General features: G+C 44.5%; 13 non-coding genes across 13 annotated transcripts; all 13 read left to right on the plus strand.

Moving 5' to 3' along the window:
* Window positions 1-590: 590 nt before the first annotated feature.
* Trnal-caa (transfer RNA leucine (anticodon CAA)) lies at window positions 591-706 on the plus strand. The gene is made up of 2 exons: window positions 591-628; window positions 661-706. It is a non-coding gene; the product is annotated as a tRNA-Leu (tRNA).
* Window positions 707-1,395: 689 nt separating this feature from the next.
* Trnal-caa (transfer RNA leucine (anticodon CAA)) lies at window positions 1,396-1,511 on the plus strand. The gene is made up of 2 exons: window positions 1,396-1,433; window positions 1,466-1,511. It is a non-coding gene; the product is annotated as a tRNA-Leu (tRNA).
* A 689-nt stretch (window positions 1,512-2,200) lies between these two features.
* Trnal-caa (transfer RNA leucine (anticodon CAA)) lies at window positions 2,201-2,316 on the plus strand. The gene is made up of 2 exons: window positions 2,201-2,238; window positions 2,271-2,316. It is a non-coding gene; the product is annotated as a tRNA-Leu (tRNA).
* A 689-nt stretch (window positions 2,317-3,005) lies between these two features.
* Window positions 3,006-3,121, plus strand: Trnal-caa (transfer RNA leucine (anticodon CAA)). Its single transcript has 2 exons — window positions 3,006-3,043; window positions 3,076-3,121. It is a non-coding gene; the product is annotated as a tRNA-Leu (tRNA).
* A 689-nt stretch (window positions 3,122-3,810) lies between these two features.
* Window positions 3,811-3,926, plus strand: Trnal-caa (transfer RNA leucine (anticodon CAA)). Its single transcript has 2 exons — window positions 3,811-3,848; window positions 3,881-3,926. It is a non-coding gene; the product is annotated as a tRNA-Leu (tRNA).
* A 689-nt stretch (window positions 3,927-4,615) lies between these two features.
* Window positions 4,616-4,731, plus strand: Trnal-caa (transfer RNA leucine (anticodon CAA)). The gene is made up of 2 exons: window positions 4,616-4,653; window positions 4,686-4,731. It is a non-coding gene; the product is annotated as a tRNA-Leu (tRNA).
* Window positions 4,732-5,420: 689 nt separating this feature from the next.
* Window positions 5,421-5,536, plus strand: Trnal-caa (transfer RNA leucine (anticodon CAA)). The gene is made up of 2 exons: window positions 5,421-5,458; window positions 5,491-5,536. It is a non-coding gene; the product is annotated as a tRNA-Leu (tRNA).
* A 689-nt stretch (window positions 5,537-6,225) lies between these two features.
* Window positions 6,226-6,341, plus strand: Trnal-caa (transfer RNA leucine (anticodon CAA)). Its single transcript has 2 exons — window positions 6,226-6,263; window positions 6,296-6,341. It is a non-coding gene; the product is annotated as a tRNA-Leu (tRNA).
* A 689-nt stretch (window positions 6,342-7,030) lies between these two features.
* Trnal-caa (transfer RNA leucine (anticodon CAA)) lies at window positions 7,031-7,146 on the plus strand. Its single transcript has 2 exons — window positions 7,031-7,068; window positions 7,101-7,146. It is a non-coding gene; the product is annotated as a tRNA-Leu (tRNA).
* A 689-nt stretch (window positions 7,147-7,835) lies between these two features.
* Trnal-caa (transfer RNA leucine (anticodon CAA)) lies at window positions 7,836-7,951 on the plus strand. Its single transcript has 2 exons — window positions 7,836-7,873; window positions 7,906-7,951. It is a non-coding gene; the product is annotated as a tRNA-Leu (tRNA).
* A 689-nt stretch (window positions 7,952-8,640) lies between these two features.
* Window positions 8,641-8,756, plus strand: Trnal-caa (transfer RNA leucine (anticodon CAA)). The gene is made up of 2 exons: window positions 8,641-8,678; window positions 8,711-8,756. It is a non-coding gene; the product is annotated as a tRNA-Leu (tRNA).
* A 689-nt stretch (window positions 8,757-9,445) lies between these two features.
* On the plus strand, window positions 9,446-9,561 carry Trnal-caa (transfer RNA leucine (anticodon CAA)). Its single transcript has 2 exons — window positions 9,446-9,483; window positions 9,516-9,561. It is a non-coding gene; the product is annotated as a tRNA-Leu (tRNA).
* Window positions 9,562-10,250: 689 nt separating this feature from the next.
* On the plus strand, window positions 10,251-10,366 carry Trnal-caa (transfer RNA leucine (anticodon CAA)). The gene is made up of 2 exons: window positions 10,251-10,288; window positions 10,321-10,366. It is a non-coding gene; the product is annotated as a tRNA-Leu (tRNA).
* Window positions 10,367-15,720: the final 5,354 nt, after the last annotated feature.

Genomic DNA, 15,720 nt, shown 5'->3' on the forward strand with positions numbered 1-15,720 from the left:
AATTTGCATTAAACACAAGCGCACCTACGGCACCAAACTGTTTCTTCGGTAGTGTGAGCTACAAACAGAGAGTGTTAGTCGTAAATGCGGCGTTCCCCTCGTGAGGTTACTTCCGCGCCACAGCCACAAACACGTCAAAAGGGACACTTGTCGTATGAAAACGACTCTTGTCTAGAGATGACAGTGTGAGGAAACAGTGCAGGCTGACCAGTACATCATCTGTACAATAATAGTCGCTGATGAAATACAGAGAACTCGAAATAAATTCAAATACTCAAAGTATTACTTTATGGAGATTGCAACGTGATCAAAACTTGAGATATTACTCGACACATAGACCTCTGCATTCTGTCTAATCTCTGATGTCTGTAACAGACGACTTAGTTTCGAACAAAATGTGTTGATTGCTGTGATTATATGGATTTGAGAAACTCTTTTGGTGGTACATTCTGTGCTATATTTGTGCGGCTGCGTCTGGCGAACGTCTTCTGGTTGCAGAACTCATGCCTGTGTACTGTGGCAACGTGGATGCGACAACTACATCAACTGCAAGTACTCTAATAGAACAAACGAGGAGGATCTAATCAAGTGTCAGGATGGCCGAGCGGTCTAAGGCGCCAGACTCAAGGAACAACCTTGGCTGCAGTAGCAGCTAGAGCCTTCTGGTCCTCGAATGAGGGCGTGGGTTCGAATCCCACTCCTGACACAGATTTTGTCGCTTCTCTGGAGCACCATGCATATCATTGAGATCCTTTGTAATGTGCAACAGCACGATACTGGCCGTGTTCTTCTAAGTGAAATCAAAAATTTGCATTAAACACAAGCGCACCTACGGCACCAAACTGTTTCTTCGGTAGTGTGAGCTACAAACAGAGAGTGTTAGTCGTAAATGCGGCGTTCCCCTCGTGAGGTTACTTCCGCGCCACAGCCACAAACACGTCAAAAGGGACACTTGTCGTATGAAAACGACTCTTGTCTAGAGATGACAGTGTGAGGAAACAGTGCAGGCTGACCAGTACATCATCTGTACAATAATAGTCGCTGATGAAATACAGAGAACTCGAAATAAATTCAAATACTCAAAGTATTACTTTATGGAGATTGCAACGTGATCAAAACTTGAGATATTACTCGACACATAGACCTCTGCATTCTGTCTAATCTCTGATGTCTGTAACAGACGACTTAGTTTCGAACAAAATGTATTGATTGCTGTGATTATATGGATTTGAGAAACTCTTTTGGTGGTACATTCTGTGCTATATTTGTGCGGCTGCGTCTGGCGAACGTCTTCTGGTTGCAGAACTCATGCCTGTGTACTGTGGCAACGTGGATGCGACAACTACATCAACTGCAAGTACTCTAATAGAACAAACGAGGAGAATCTAATCCAGTGTCAGGATGGCCGAGCGGTCTAAGGCGCCAGACTCAAGGAACAACCTTGGCTGCAGTAGCAGCTAGAGCCTTCTGGTCCTCGAATGAGGGCGTGGGTTCGAATCCCACTCCTGACACAGATTTTGTCGCTTCTCTGGAGCACCATGCATATCATTGAGATCCTTTGTAATGTGCAACAGCACGATACTGGCCGTGTTCTTCTAAGTGAAATCAAAAATTTGCATTAAACACAAGCGCACCTACGGCACCAAACTGTTTCTTCGGTAGTGTGAGCTACAAACAGAGAGTGTTAGTCGTAAATGCGGCGTTCCCCTCGTGAGGTTACTTCCGCGCCACAGCCACAAACACGTCAAAAGGGACACTTGTCGTATGAAAACGACTCTTGTCTAGAGATGACAGTGTGAGGAAACAGTGCAGGCTGACCAGTACATCATCTGTACAATAATAGTCGCTGATGAAATACAGAGAACTCGAAATAAATTCAAATACTCAAAGTATTACTTTATGGAGATTGCAACGTGATCAAAACTTGAGATATTACTCGACACATAGACCTCTGCATTCTGTCTAATCTCTGATGTCTGTAACAGACGACTTAGTTTCGAACAAAATGTATTGATTGCTGTGATTATATGGATTTGAGAAACTCTTTTGGTGGTACATTCTGTGCTATATTTGTGCGGCTGCGTCTGGCGAACGTCTTCTGGTTGCAGAACTCATGCCTGTGTACTGTGGCAACGTGGATGCGACAACTACATCAACTGCAAGTACTCTAATAGAACAAACGAGGAGGATCTAATCAAGTGTCAGGATGGCCGAGCGGTCTAAGGCGCCAGACTCAAGGAACAACCTTGGCTGCAGTAGCAGCTAGAGCCTTCTGGTCCTCGAATGAGGGCGTGGGTTCGAATCCCACTCCTGACACACATTTTGTCGCTTCTCTGGAGCACCATGCATATCATTGAGATCCTTTGTAATGTGCAACAGCACGATACTGGCCGTGTTCTTCTAAGTGAAATCAAAAATTTGCATTAAACACAAGCGCACCTACGGCACCAAACTGTTTCTTCGGTAGTGTGAGCTACAAACAGAGAGTGTTAGTCGTAAATGCGGCGTTCCCCTCGTGAGGTTACTTCCGCGCCACAGCCACAAACACGTCAAAAGGGACACTTGTCGTATGAAAACGACTCTTGTCTAGAGATGACAGTGTGAGGAAACAGTGCAGGCTGACCAGTACATCATCTGTACAATAATAGTCGCTGATGAAATACAGAGAACTCGAAATAAATTCAAATACTCAAAGTATTACTTTATGGAGATTGCAACGTGATCAAAACTTGAGATATTACTCGACACATAGACCTCTGCATTCTGTCTAATCTCTGATGTCTGTAACAGACGACTTAGTTTCGAACAAAATGTATTGATTGCTGTGATTATATGGATTTGAGAAACTCTTTTGGTGGTACATTCTGTGCTATATTTGTGCGGCTGCGTCTGGCGAACGTCTTCTGGTTGCAGAACTCATGCCTGTGTACTGTGGCAACGTGGATGCGACAACTACATCAACTGCAAGTACTCTAATAGAACAAACGAGGAGGATCTAATCAAGTGTCAGGATGGCCGAGCGGTCTAAGGCGCCAGACTCAAGGAACAACCTTGGCTGCAGTAGCAGCTAGAGCCTTCTGGTCCTCGAATGAGGGCGTGGGTTCGAATCCCACTCCTGACACAGATTTTGTCGCTTCTCTGGAGCACCATGCATATCATTGAGATCCTTTGTAATGTGCAACAGCACGATACTGGCCGTGTTCTTCTAAGTGAAATCAAAAATTTGCATTAAACACAAGCGCACCTACGGCACCAAACTGTTTCTTCGGTAGTGTGAGCTACAAACAGAGAGTGTTAGTCGTAAATGCGGCGTTCCCCTCGTGAGGTTACTTCCGCGCCACAGCCACAAACACGTCAAAAGGGACACTTGTCGTATGAAAACGACTCTTGTCTAGAGATGACAGTGTGAGGAAACAGTGCAGGCTGACCAGTACATCATCTGTACAATAATAGTCGCTGATGAAATACAGAGAACTCGAAATAAATTCAAATACTCAAAGTATTACTTTATGGAGATTGCAACGTGATCAAAACTTGAGATATTACTCGACACATAGACCTCTGCATTCTGTCTAATCTCTGATGTCTGTAACAGACGACTTAGTTTCGAACAAAATGTATTGATTGCTGTGATTATATGGATTTGAGAAACTCTTTTGGTGGTACATTCTGTGCTATATTTGTGCGGCTGCGTCTGGCGAACGTCTTCTGGTTGCAGAACTCATGCCTGTGTACTGTGGCAACGTGGATGCGACAACTACATCAACTGCAAGTACTCTAATAGAACAAACGAGGAGGATCTAATCAAGTGTCAGGATGGCCGAGCGGTCTAAGGCGCCAGACTCAAGGAACAACCTTGGCTGCAGTAGCAGCTAGAGCCTTCTGGTCCTCGAATGAGGGCGTGGGTTCGAATCCCACTCCTGACACAGATTTTGTCGCTTCTCTGGAGCACCATGCATATCATTGAGATCCTTTGTAATGTGCAACAGCACGATACTGGCCGTGTTCTTCTAAGTGAAATCAAAAATTTGCATTAAACACAAGCGCACCTACGGCACCAAACTGTTTCTTCGGTAGTGTGAGCTACAAACAGAGAGTGTTAGTCGTAAATGCGGCGTTCCCCTCGTGAGGTTACTTCCGCGCCACAGCCACAAACGCGTCAAAAGGGACACTTGTCGTATGAAAACGACTCTTGTCTAGAGATGACAGTGTGAGGAAACAGTGCAGGCTGACCAGTACATCATCTGTTCAATAATAGTCGCTGATGAAATACAGAGAACTCGAAATAAATTCAAATACTCAAAGTATTACTTTATGGAGATTGCAACGTGATCAAAACTTGAGATATTACTCGACACATAGACCTCTGCATTCTGTCTAATCTCTGATGTCTGTAACAGACGACTTAGTTTCGAACAAAATGTATTGATTGCTGTGATTATATGGATTTGAGAAACTCTTTTGGTGGTACATTCTGTGCTATATTTGTGCGGCTGCGTCTGGCGAACGTCTTCTGGTTGCAGAACTCATACCTGTGTACTGTGGCAACGTGGATGCGACAACTACATCAACTGCAAGTACTCTAATAGAACAAACGAGGAGGATCTAATCAAGTGTCAGGATGGCCGAGCGGTCTAAGGCGCCAGACTCAAGGAACAACCTTGGCTGCAGTAGCAGCTAGAGCCTTCTGGTTCTCGAATGAGGGCGTGGGTTCGAATCCCACTCCTGACACAGATTTTGTCGCTTCTCTGGAGCACCATGCATATCATTGAGATCCTTTGTAATGTGCAACAGCACGATACTGGCCGTGTTCTTCTAAGTGAAATCAAAAATTTGCATTAAACACAAGCGCACCTACGGCACCAAACTGTTTCTTCGGTAGTGTGAGCTACAAACAGAGAGTGTTAGTCGTAAATGCGGCGTTCCCCTCGTGAGGTTACTTCCGCGCCACAGCCACAAACACGTCAAAAGGGACACTTGTCGTATGAAAACGACTCTTGTCTAGAGATGACAGTGTGAGGAAACAGTGCAGGCTGACCAGTACATCATCTGTACAATAATAGTCGCTGATGAAATACAGAGAACTCGAAATAAATTCAAATACTCAAAGTATTACTTTATGGAGATTGCAACGTGATCAAAACTTGAGATATTACTCGACACATAGACCTCTGCATTCTGTCTAATCTCTGATGTCTGTAACAGACGACTTAGTTTCGAACAAAATGTATTGATTGCTGTGATTATATGGATTTGAGAAACTCTTTTGGTGGTACATTCTGTGCTATATTTGTGCGGCTGCGTCTGGCGAACGTCTTCTGGTTGCAGAACTCATGCCTGTGTACTGTGGCAACGTGGATGCGACAACTACATCAACTGCAAGTACTCTAATAGAACAAACGAGGAGGATCTAATCAAGTGTCAGGATGGCCGAGCGGTCTAAGGCGCCAGACTCAAGGAACAACCTTGGCTGCAGTAGCAGCTAGAGCCTTCTGGTCCTCGAATGAGGGCGTGGGTTCGAATCCCACTCCTGACACAGATTTTGTCGCTTCTCTGGAGCACCATGCATATCATTGAGATCCTTTGTAATGTGCAACAGCACGATACTGGCCGTGTTCTTCTAAGTGAAATCAAAAATTTGCATTAAACACAAGCGCACCTACGGCACCAAACTGTTTCTTCGGTAGTGTGAGCTACAAACAGAGAGTGTTAGTCGTAAATGCGGCGTTCCCCTCGTGAGGTTACTTCCGCGCCACAGCCACAAACACGTCAAAAGGGACACTTGTCGTATGAAAACGACTCTTGTCTAGAGATGACAGTGTGAGGAAACAGTGCAGGCTGACCAGTACATCATCTGTACAATAATAGTCGCTGATGAAATACAGAGAACTCGAAATAAATTCAAATACTCAAAGTATTACTTTATGGAGATTGCAACGTGATCAAAACTTGAGATATTACTCGACACATAGACCTCTGCATTCTGTCTAATCTCTGATGTCTGTAACAGACGACTTAGTTTCGAACAAAATGTATTGATTGCTGTGATTATATGGATTTGAGAAACTCTTTTGGTGGTACATTCTGTGCTATATTTGTGCGGCTGCGTCTGGCGAACGTCTTCTGGTTGCAGAACTCATGCCTGTGTACTGTGGCAACGTGGATGCGACAACTACATCAACTGCAAGTACTCTAATAGAACAAACGAGGAGGATCTAATCAAGTGTCAGGATGGCCGAGCGGTCTAAGGCGCCAGACTCAAGGAACAACCTTGGCTGCAGTAGCAGCTAGAGCCTTCTGGTCCTCGAATGAGGGCGTGTGTTCGAATCCCACTCCTGACACAGATTTTGTCGCTTCTCTGGAGCACCATGCATATCATTGAGATCCTTTGTAATGTGCAACAGCACGATACTGGCCGTGTTCTTCTAAGTGAAATCAAAAATTTGCATTAAACACAAGCGCACCTACGGCACCAAACTGTTTCTTCGGTAGTGTGAGCTACAAACAGAGTGTGTTAGTCGTAAATGCGGCGTTCCCCTCGTGAGGTTACTTCCGCGCCACAGCCACAAACACGTCAAAAGGGACACTTGTCGTATGAAAACGACTCTTGTCTAGAGATGACAGTGTGAGGAAACAGTGCAGGCTGACCAGTACATCATCTGTACAATAATAGTCGCTGATGAAATACAGAGAACTCGAAATAAATTCAAATACTCAAAGTATTACTTTATGGAGATTGCAACGTGATCAAAACTTGAGATATTACTCGACACATAGACCTCTGCATTCTGTCTAATCTCTGATGTCTGTAACAGACGACTTAGTTTCGAACAAAATGTATTGATTGCTGTGATTATATGGATTTGAGAAACTCTTTTGGTGGTACATTCTGTGCTATATTTGTGCGGCTGCGTCTGGCGAACGTCTTCTGGTTGCAGAACTCATGCCTGTGTACTGTGGCCACGTGGATGCGACAACTACATCAACTGCAAGTACTCTAATAGAACAAACGAGGAGGATCTAATCAAGTGTCAGGATGGCCGAGCGGTCTAAGGCGCCAGACTCAAGGAACAACCTTGGCTGCAGTAGCAGCTAGAGCCTTCTGGTCCTCGAATGAGGGCGTGGGTTCGAATCCCACTCCTGACACAGATTTTGTCGCTTCTCTGGAGCACCATGCATATCATTGAGATCCTTTGTAATGTGCAACAGCACGATACTGGCCGTGTTCTTCTAAGTGAAATCAAAAATTTGCATTAAACACAAGCGCACCTACGGCACCAAACTGTTTCTTCGGTAGTGTGAGCTACAAACAGAGAGTGTTAGTCGTAAATGCGGCGTTCCCCTCGTGAGGTTACTTCCGCGCCACAGCCACAAACGCGTCAAAAGGGACACTTGTCGTATGAAAACGACTCTTGTCTAGAGATGACAGTGTGAGGAAACAGTGCAGGCTGACCAGTACATCATCTGTACAATAATAGTCGCTGATGAAATACAGAGAACTCGAAATAAATTCAAATACTCAAAGTATTACTTTATGGAGATTGCAACGTGATCAAAACTTGAGATATTACTCGACACATAGACCTCTGCATTCTGTCTAATCTCTGATGTCTGTAACAGACGACTTAGTTTCGAACAAAATGTATTGATTGCTGTGATTATATGGATTTGAGAAACTCTTTTGGTGGTACATTCTGTGCTATATTTGTGCGGCTGCGTCTGGCGAACGTCTTCTGGTTGCAGAACTCATACCTGTGTACTGTGGCAACGTGGATGCGACAACTACATCAACTGCAAGTACTCTAATAGAACAAACGAGGAGGATCTAATCAAGTGTCAGGATGGCCGAGCGGTCTAAGGCGCCAGACTCAAGGAACAACCTTGGCTGCAGTAGCAGCTAGAGCCTTCTGGTTCTCGAATGAGGGCGTGGGTTCGAATCCCACTCCTGACACAGATTTTGTCGCTTCTCTGGAGCACCATGCATATCATTGAGATCCTTTGTAATGTGCAACAGCACGATACTGGCCGTGTTCTTCTAAGTGAAATCAAAAATTTGCATTAAACACAAGCGCACCTACGGCACCAAACTGTTTCTTCGGTAGTGTGAGCTACAAACAGAGAGTGTTAGTCGTAAATGCGGCGTTCCCCTCGTGAGGTTACTTCCGCGCCACAGCCACAAACACGTCAAAAGGGACACTTGTCGTATGAAAACGACTCTTGTCTAGAGATGACAGTGTGAGGAAACAGTGCAGGCTGACCAGTACATCATCTGTACAATAATAGTCGCTGATGAAATACAGAGAACTCGAAATAAATTCAAATACTCAAAGTATTACTTTATGGAGATTGCAACGTGATCAAAACTTGAGATATTACTCGACACATAGACCTCTGCATTCTGTCTAATCTCTGATGTCTGTAACAGACGACTTAGTTTCGAACAAAATGTATTGATTGCTGTGATTATATGGATTTGAGAAACTCTTTTGGTGGTACATTCTGTGCTATATTTGTGCGGCTGCGTCTGGCGAACGTCTTCTGGTTGCAGAACTCATGCCTGTGTACTGTGGCAACGTGGATGCGACAACTACATCAACTGCAAGTACTCTAATAGAACAAACGAGGAGGATCTAATCAAGTGTCAGGATGGCCGAGCGGTCTAAGGCGCCAGACTCAAGGAACAACCTTGGCTGCAGTAGCAGCTAGAGCCTTCTGGTCCTCGAATGAGGGCGTGGGTTCGAATCCCACTCCTGACACAGATTTTGTCGCTTCTCTGGAGCACCATGCATATCATTGAGATCCTTTGTAATGTGCAACAGCACGATACTGGCCGTGTTCTTCTAAGTGAAATCAAAAATTTGCATTAAACACAAGCGCACCTACGGCACCAAACTGTTTCTTCGGTAGTGTGAGCTACAAACAGAGAGTGTTAGTCGTAAATGCGGCGTTCCCCTCGTGAGGTTACTTCCGCGCCACAGCCACAAACACGTCAAAAGGGACACTTGTCGTATGAAAACGACTCTTGTCTAGAGATGACAGTGTGAGGAAACAGTGCAGGCTGACCAGTACATCATCTGTACAATAATAGTCGCTGATGAAATACAGAGAACTCGAAATAAATTCAAATACTCAAAGTATTACTTTATGGAGTTTGCAACGTGATCAAAACTTGAGATATTACTCGACACATAGACCTCTGCATTCTGTCTAATCTCTGATGTCTGTAACAGACGACTTAGTTTCGAACAAAATGTATTGATTGCTGTGATTATATGGATTTGAGAAACTCTTTTGGTGGTACATTCTGTGCTATATTTGTGCGGCTGCGTCTGGCGAACGTCTTCTGGTTGCAGAACTCATGCCTGTGTACTGTGGCCACGTGGATGCGACAACTACATCAACTGCAAGTACTCTAATAGAACAAACGAGGAGGATCTAATCAAGTGTCAGGATGGCCGAGCGGTCTAAGGCGCCAGACTCAAGGAACAACCTTGGCTGCAGTAGCAGCTAGAGCCTTCTGGTCCTCGAATGAGGGCGTGGGTTCGAATCCCACTCCTGACACAGATTTTGTCGCTTCTCTGGAGCACCATGCATATCATTGAGATCCTTTGTAATGTGCAACAGCACGATACTGGCCGTGTTCTTCTAAGTGAAATCAAAAATTTGCATTAAACACAAGCGCACCTACGGCACCAAACTGTTTCTTCGGTAGTGTGAGCTACAAACAGAGAGTGTTAGTCGTAAATGCGGCGTTCCCCTCGTGAGGTTACTTCCGCGCCACAGCCACAAACGCGTCAAAAGGGACACTTGTCGTATGAAAACGACTCTTGTCTAGAGATGACAGTGTGAGGAAACAGTGCAGGCTGACCAGTACATCATCTGTACAATAATAGTCGCTGATGAAATACAGAGAACTCGAAATAAATTCAAATACTCAAAGTATTACTTTATGGAGATTGCAACGTGATCAAAACTTGAGATATTACTCGACACATAGACCTCTGCATTCTGTCTAATCTCTGATGTCTGTAACAGACGACTTAGTTTCGAACAAAATGTATTGATTGCTGTGATTATATGGATTTGAGAAACTCTTTTGGTGGTACATTCTGTGCTATATTTGTGCGGCTGCGTCTGGCGAACGTCTTCTGGTGGCAGAACTCATGCCTGTGTACTGTGGCAACGTGGATGCGACAACTACATCAACTGCAAGTACTCTAATAGAACAAACGAGGAGGATCTAATCAAGTGTCAGGATGGCCGAGCAGTCTAAGGCGCCAGACTCAAGGAACAACCTTGGCTGCAGTAGCAGCTAGAGCCTTCTGGTTCTCGAATGAGGGCGTGGGTTCGAATCCCACTCCTGACACAGATTTTGTCGCTTCTCTGGAGCACCATGCATATCATTGAGATCCTTTGTAATGTGCAACAGCACGATACTGGCCGTGTTCTTCTAAGTGAAATCAAAAATTTGCATTAAACACAAGCGCACCTACGGCACCAAACTGTTTCTTCGGTAGTGTGAGCTACAAACAGAGAGTGTTAGTCGTAAATGCGGCGTTCCCCTCGTGAGGTTACTTCCGCGCCACAGCCACAAACACGTCAAAAGGGACACTTGTCGTATGAAAACGACTCTTGTCTAGAGATGACAGTGTGAGGAAACAGTGCAGGCTGACCAGTACATCATCTGTACAATAATAGTCGCTGATGAAATACAGAGAACTCGAAATAAATTCAAATACTCAAAGTATTACTTTATGGAGATTGCAACGTGATCAAAACTTGAGATATTACTCGACACATAGACCTCTGCATTCTGTCTAATCTCTGATGTCTGTAACAGACGACTTAGTTTCGAACAAAATGTATTGATTGCTGTGATTATATGGATTTGAGAAACTCTTTTGGTGGTACATTCTGTGCTATATTTGTGCGGCTGCGTCTGGCGAACGTCTTCTGGTTGCAGAACTCATGCCTGTGTACTGTGGCAACGTGGATGCGACAACTACATCAACTGCAAGTACTCTAATAGAACAAACGAGGAGGATCTAATCAAGTGTCAGGATGGCCGAGTGGTCATTCTGGCTTTAGCCGTCGCCGCGGTCGGACGTGCTTGTTGTTTACTCCGCGTACGTTAGCGCTATCGCCGGTGTTTGGTGTTTACGTGAAGTTAGCTGTACATTTTCGCTGTTATTTTTTGAGTGGTGTCTCTGATAAGTGTTTTTATAGTACTTTCGTCCGTTCCACGTCTCGTGCTTCGCCGCAATTTCGGCTGTTGCCGGAATTTCGTCGGAACCGACGACCATGTCTGACACCGTCAGGAAGAATACTTTAGTCTTCTCGTTCGAGAAAGAAACACGGCCGGTCCAACCCACTGCGCTGGAAATCCACGATTGGCTGACTGAGGTAATCGGTATAAATTCTGACTCTGTTCATACCACGCAATTAGATGCTGAAAAATACTGTGTTTTTGTTAAATTTCTGAACTCAGTGACAGGCGATAAGTTGCTTGCAAAATGGGGTAATTCCGTCGAATTTGTTCATCGAGACGGTTCAAAAAGTAATGTCTCTGTACGAAAAGCTGATATCATGTACACCAATGTCAGGATTTTGAATGTTCCAATTGAAATTGATAATCAGTTGATCAAGGACGCTCTCTCTAAATATGGCGAAGTTAAATCTATCTATAACGAAAGATGGTCGAAGCTATACAAGATACAGTGTTTTAATGGCATTAGATCCGTTGAAATGGAGGTGAAAGCCAACATTCCGTCCCATATATCCGTTGCAGGCCATAAAGCACATGTTGTGTATTCTGGTCAGGAGCGCACGTGCAATATTTGCAATGAGACAGGTCATTTCCGACAAGATTGTCCGCGCCGTGTTTTTGTTCTTCGGAACAATCTAACACAGCGTCAAAAACTGACCCTCAGCGATGTCTTACCAAATAGCACTTCCCTTCTTTCGGTTAACGACAGTGGTGCATGTACTTCTGCAGTGCCCGCCATAACTACTACGGAGTTCCCTCCCCTGAGCGTCATTACATCACACCCTTCTGTTCCCGATTGCGATCTCCAGAATAAGAAGCGACCGTTGGAAATGACCGATGACGGCTCGGACGGCGAGTCCGCCCGTAATTCGCCTTCCACCCGCAAGCAGAAGCAGTGTAATGCGGATGTGCTCGAGGAAACAAACAGTACATGTATTGACGTGACGACAGCCGCTAAGGCAACCCGGCCGCTGTCGGCGGCTGAACAGGTACAAACGGTCCACGGAGGGGACGCAGTAACGATTGTCGCGGAGACGGAAGAGGCGCACTCCGAAGCACAAGAGGTGACGGAGCGGAACCCAACTCAAGAATTTACAGACCCACAAACCGCCGACTCAGTCAGTGCTCTGGAGCTAGTGACGGAAGAACAAGGAAATGGCACTCGTAAAAAGGACGCTGTTGAGGCAGCTTCGGTCACAACGGTGGTAAAGATAGACAATCCGAATGATGGCGCGTTGAACCAAGATGTCCGAAGACGCCGACTCAAACCGCAACCTAATCTCAAAGCTTCCCGTAACCAAAGCAAACAACAACCAGCACAAGAGGAAGCGACGGCCAAGAACGTCTTGTATGAAATCATCACGGAAAGACCTAAGGAGGTACCTTCCAGTGACATTAGTGATGCAAAGCCCCTCGGTAAAACTAAAACCCGAGATGTTCGGAATCCTGCACCAAAATGAGGCTGTAAGATGAAAAAAAAAAAGGATTTTGTTGAACCAGTTTCATTTCTAATTGTACTACTGTCTTAGTCATATTTCAGAGGAACCAGATGAAGTGTTTACCGAGCTTCAAATACTGACTATTCTTTTAGATGTTTGTTTAAGCAGAGTCGTTTCTCCCTTCTAGGAGCTGCACATCTCTTTTTTTTATTAATATTTTGTTATCTTTTTAATCACTTATTTACTTTTTATGCAAACTAAATGTCCCAGGCATATACAATTACGACTATCAATATTAACAGGATTACATCCGTGACTAAAGTTACAGCGCTCAAGGATTATTTATATGAGTCAGGGACGGACATTGCTTTCCTACAGGAAGTAGTGCTGACTAATCTTACAGTGCCTGGATATTTGGCGATTTTAAATGTCTCACTTGACACCAACGTCGGTACAGCAATTTTAGTCAGGGAGGGGATTCCTGTCTCGGATATCGAGAGGTTGGACTCCGGCAGAGCGATAGGTATAAAAGTCTTTGGTTCTACCCTTATCAATCTGTATGCCCCTTCTGGCACATCCAATAGAATGGAAAGAGCACAGTTCTATAAAGAAGAAATCATTTATTTATTACGGAAAAACCCAAAAGATCTTATAATAGGCGGTGATTTTAATTGTGTGATAAATAAGAAAGACCAGATTCCGAATTTTAATACCTGTAATGAACTGAAGCGTTTCGTCACTGTTTTACAGCTTAAAGATGCTTGGGAAATAATGTATCCCACATTTGTGGCATTTACATTCCTAGGTCCTCACTCACGTAGCAGGATCGACAGACTCTACATATCGCAAAGTCTAGTTAGCTCCTTCATTAAAGCAGAGACGATTCCAGTTTACTTTTCTGATCATAGCTCCGTGCTAGCTTCCATCAACCTTACTGCGCAACCCACTCGCCGTTTTAGAAGTTCATGGCACCTTAATACGTCACTGATGCAGGACGACGGATTAGAAGAAAGTTTGGCAGAAGCGTGGGCATTGTGCCTCCGCTCTGCAGATCGACACGTCTCAGTACTAGACTGGTGGTGCAACAGGGCAAAGCCTAAACTGAGAAAAGTTCTCATCCAGTATAGTGTACAACGATCGAAAGACTTGAAAAATTCCATAGAATTTTATTATACCATGCTGCGAAATTTATATGAGCAGGCAAACACTTCCAACGTCCGTCTGGCAGATATCAAGCAAACTAAGGCCAAATTGCTCAGTCTTAAAAGACAGCAGATGGAGGGTCTGAAATTAAAATCCAAGGCTAAGACAGTCGTGGAGGATGAACATGCTTCCTTGTACCATCTACTGAAGCACGAAAGAAACAGGAGACGCACCTTCATTGATGGACTTCAGTCTGAAACTGGCGAGACACTCACGACTCAGAGAGACATCGTCAATGCAGTGCAGAAATATTACGAAGACCTATACACTGCCAACCCGGTATGTGAAGAGTCCTTCGATGAGTTCCTTAGTTACATAGCTCCACAGGTCTCGTACGAGGAAAACGAAGACCTTCTCGTTGAGTGTACTAACGAAGATATCCACAGAATCATCTGCAAATCTCCTCTGAGGAAATCGCCGGGACCGGATGGTTTGCCTGTTGAATTTTATAAACGATACTGGCCACTGATTGGTGACATGTTTACCCGAATGACGAACGAGGTGCTTCAGGGAAAGCATTTACCTGCTGTTTTTAAAGAGAGCACAATAGTACTAATCCCAAAAAATGCTGCAAAAAGAAACCTCAACAACTTTCGTCCTATCTCCCTGTTAAACTCCGATTATAAAATCATCGGCAGAATTTTAAACAACAGACTCTCACAGTTGGCCAAAAAGATAGTAAGTCCATACCAGTCCTGTGTGCCTACCAAGAGCATTTTCAAAAGCATAGCTGAATATAGAGATATAATTGCAATCACTGCTGTGACCACCATAAAATGTGCTATCATGTTTATTGACTTCCAGAAAGCATTTGATCGTGTGGATCATAGATTCCTTAGTGCCACACTGAACAAAATAGGTTTTAATGAGCGAGTCGTAAGTGTGATCAGAAATGTTGCAACAGGCATCAGCGCTTGTATATCAGTTAACTGCCAGAGGACAAAGCAGATTCAGATCAGGCGCGGCGTTCCTCAAGGAAGCCCCCTTTCCATGTTCCTATTCGTGCTTTCATTAGAACCTTTCCTCCGCAGTGTTCATGCCACTCTAACTGGCATCACATTATCTGGTCACCGAACAGTCATAAACGCCTATGCCGATGATGTCGGAGTCGTCCTGCGAAATCCCGACGACATTTTGAAATTGGAAACGCTAATTAAAAAGTACTGTAGAGTCTCCGGAGCAGGTGTCAACGCAAACAAAAGCAAACTCCTAAACCTGCGGGGTTTTCAACATACCACCTTAGCCTGGGCCACAACGGTCACCCAATGCAAAGCACTAGGAATAACACTGACACCTTGTCCGTTAAAAATGGCAGCTATCAATTGGAGAAATACGTCGGGACAACTTCTTGGAACAACAAGGGAAAACCTCCACCGTAACATGAACCAAGTTCAGAGGGTGATTTTCATTAACCACTGCATTCTCTCCAGGAGTTACTTTATAGCACAGATCTTCCCACTACCGAAAATGATTGGAAAAAAGATAATGTCTACCATTGCCAGCTATCTTTGGAGAGGGGATATATTCAGAGTCGACGCAAAAACTGCGACCTTAGATCCCAGGAATGGAGGTTTGGGGTTAGTTGACATCAGAAATAAGGCGTCTGCGCTTTTTATAAAAAGGACCGCCACTATCCTTAGCGACCACGCTGATAGCATTACAACTAAATTATTTGAAGTTGTCAGGCCTGCCAGTTTACAGGCGCCGGTGAATGTGCAAAAAATAAATAACCGGCTCCAGTACGTTCGTGTATATTTTGTGGAATTAAGCTATCTCGGCGGTGTCATCATCAACTCACGACGGATCACGGCC

Source organism: Schistocerca gregaria, chromosome 2, assembly GCF_023897955.1.
Source record: "Schistocerca gregaria isolate iqSchGreg1 chromosome 2, iqSchGreg1.2, whole genome shotgun sequence".
NCBI classification, from domain to species: Eukaryota; Metazoa; Arthropoda; class Insecta; order Orthoptera; family Acrididae; genus Schistocerca; species Schistocerca gregaria.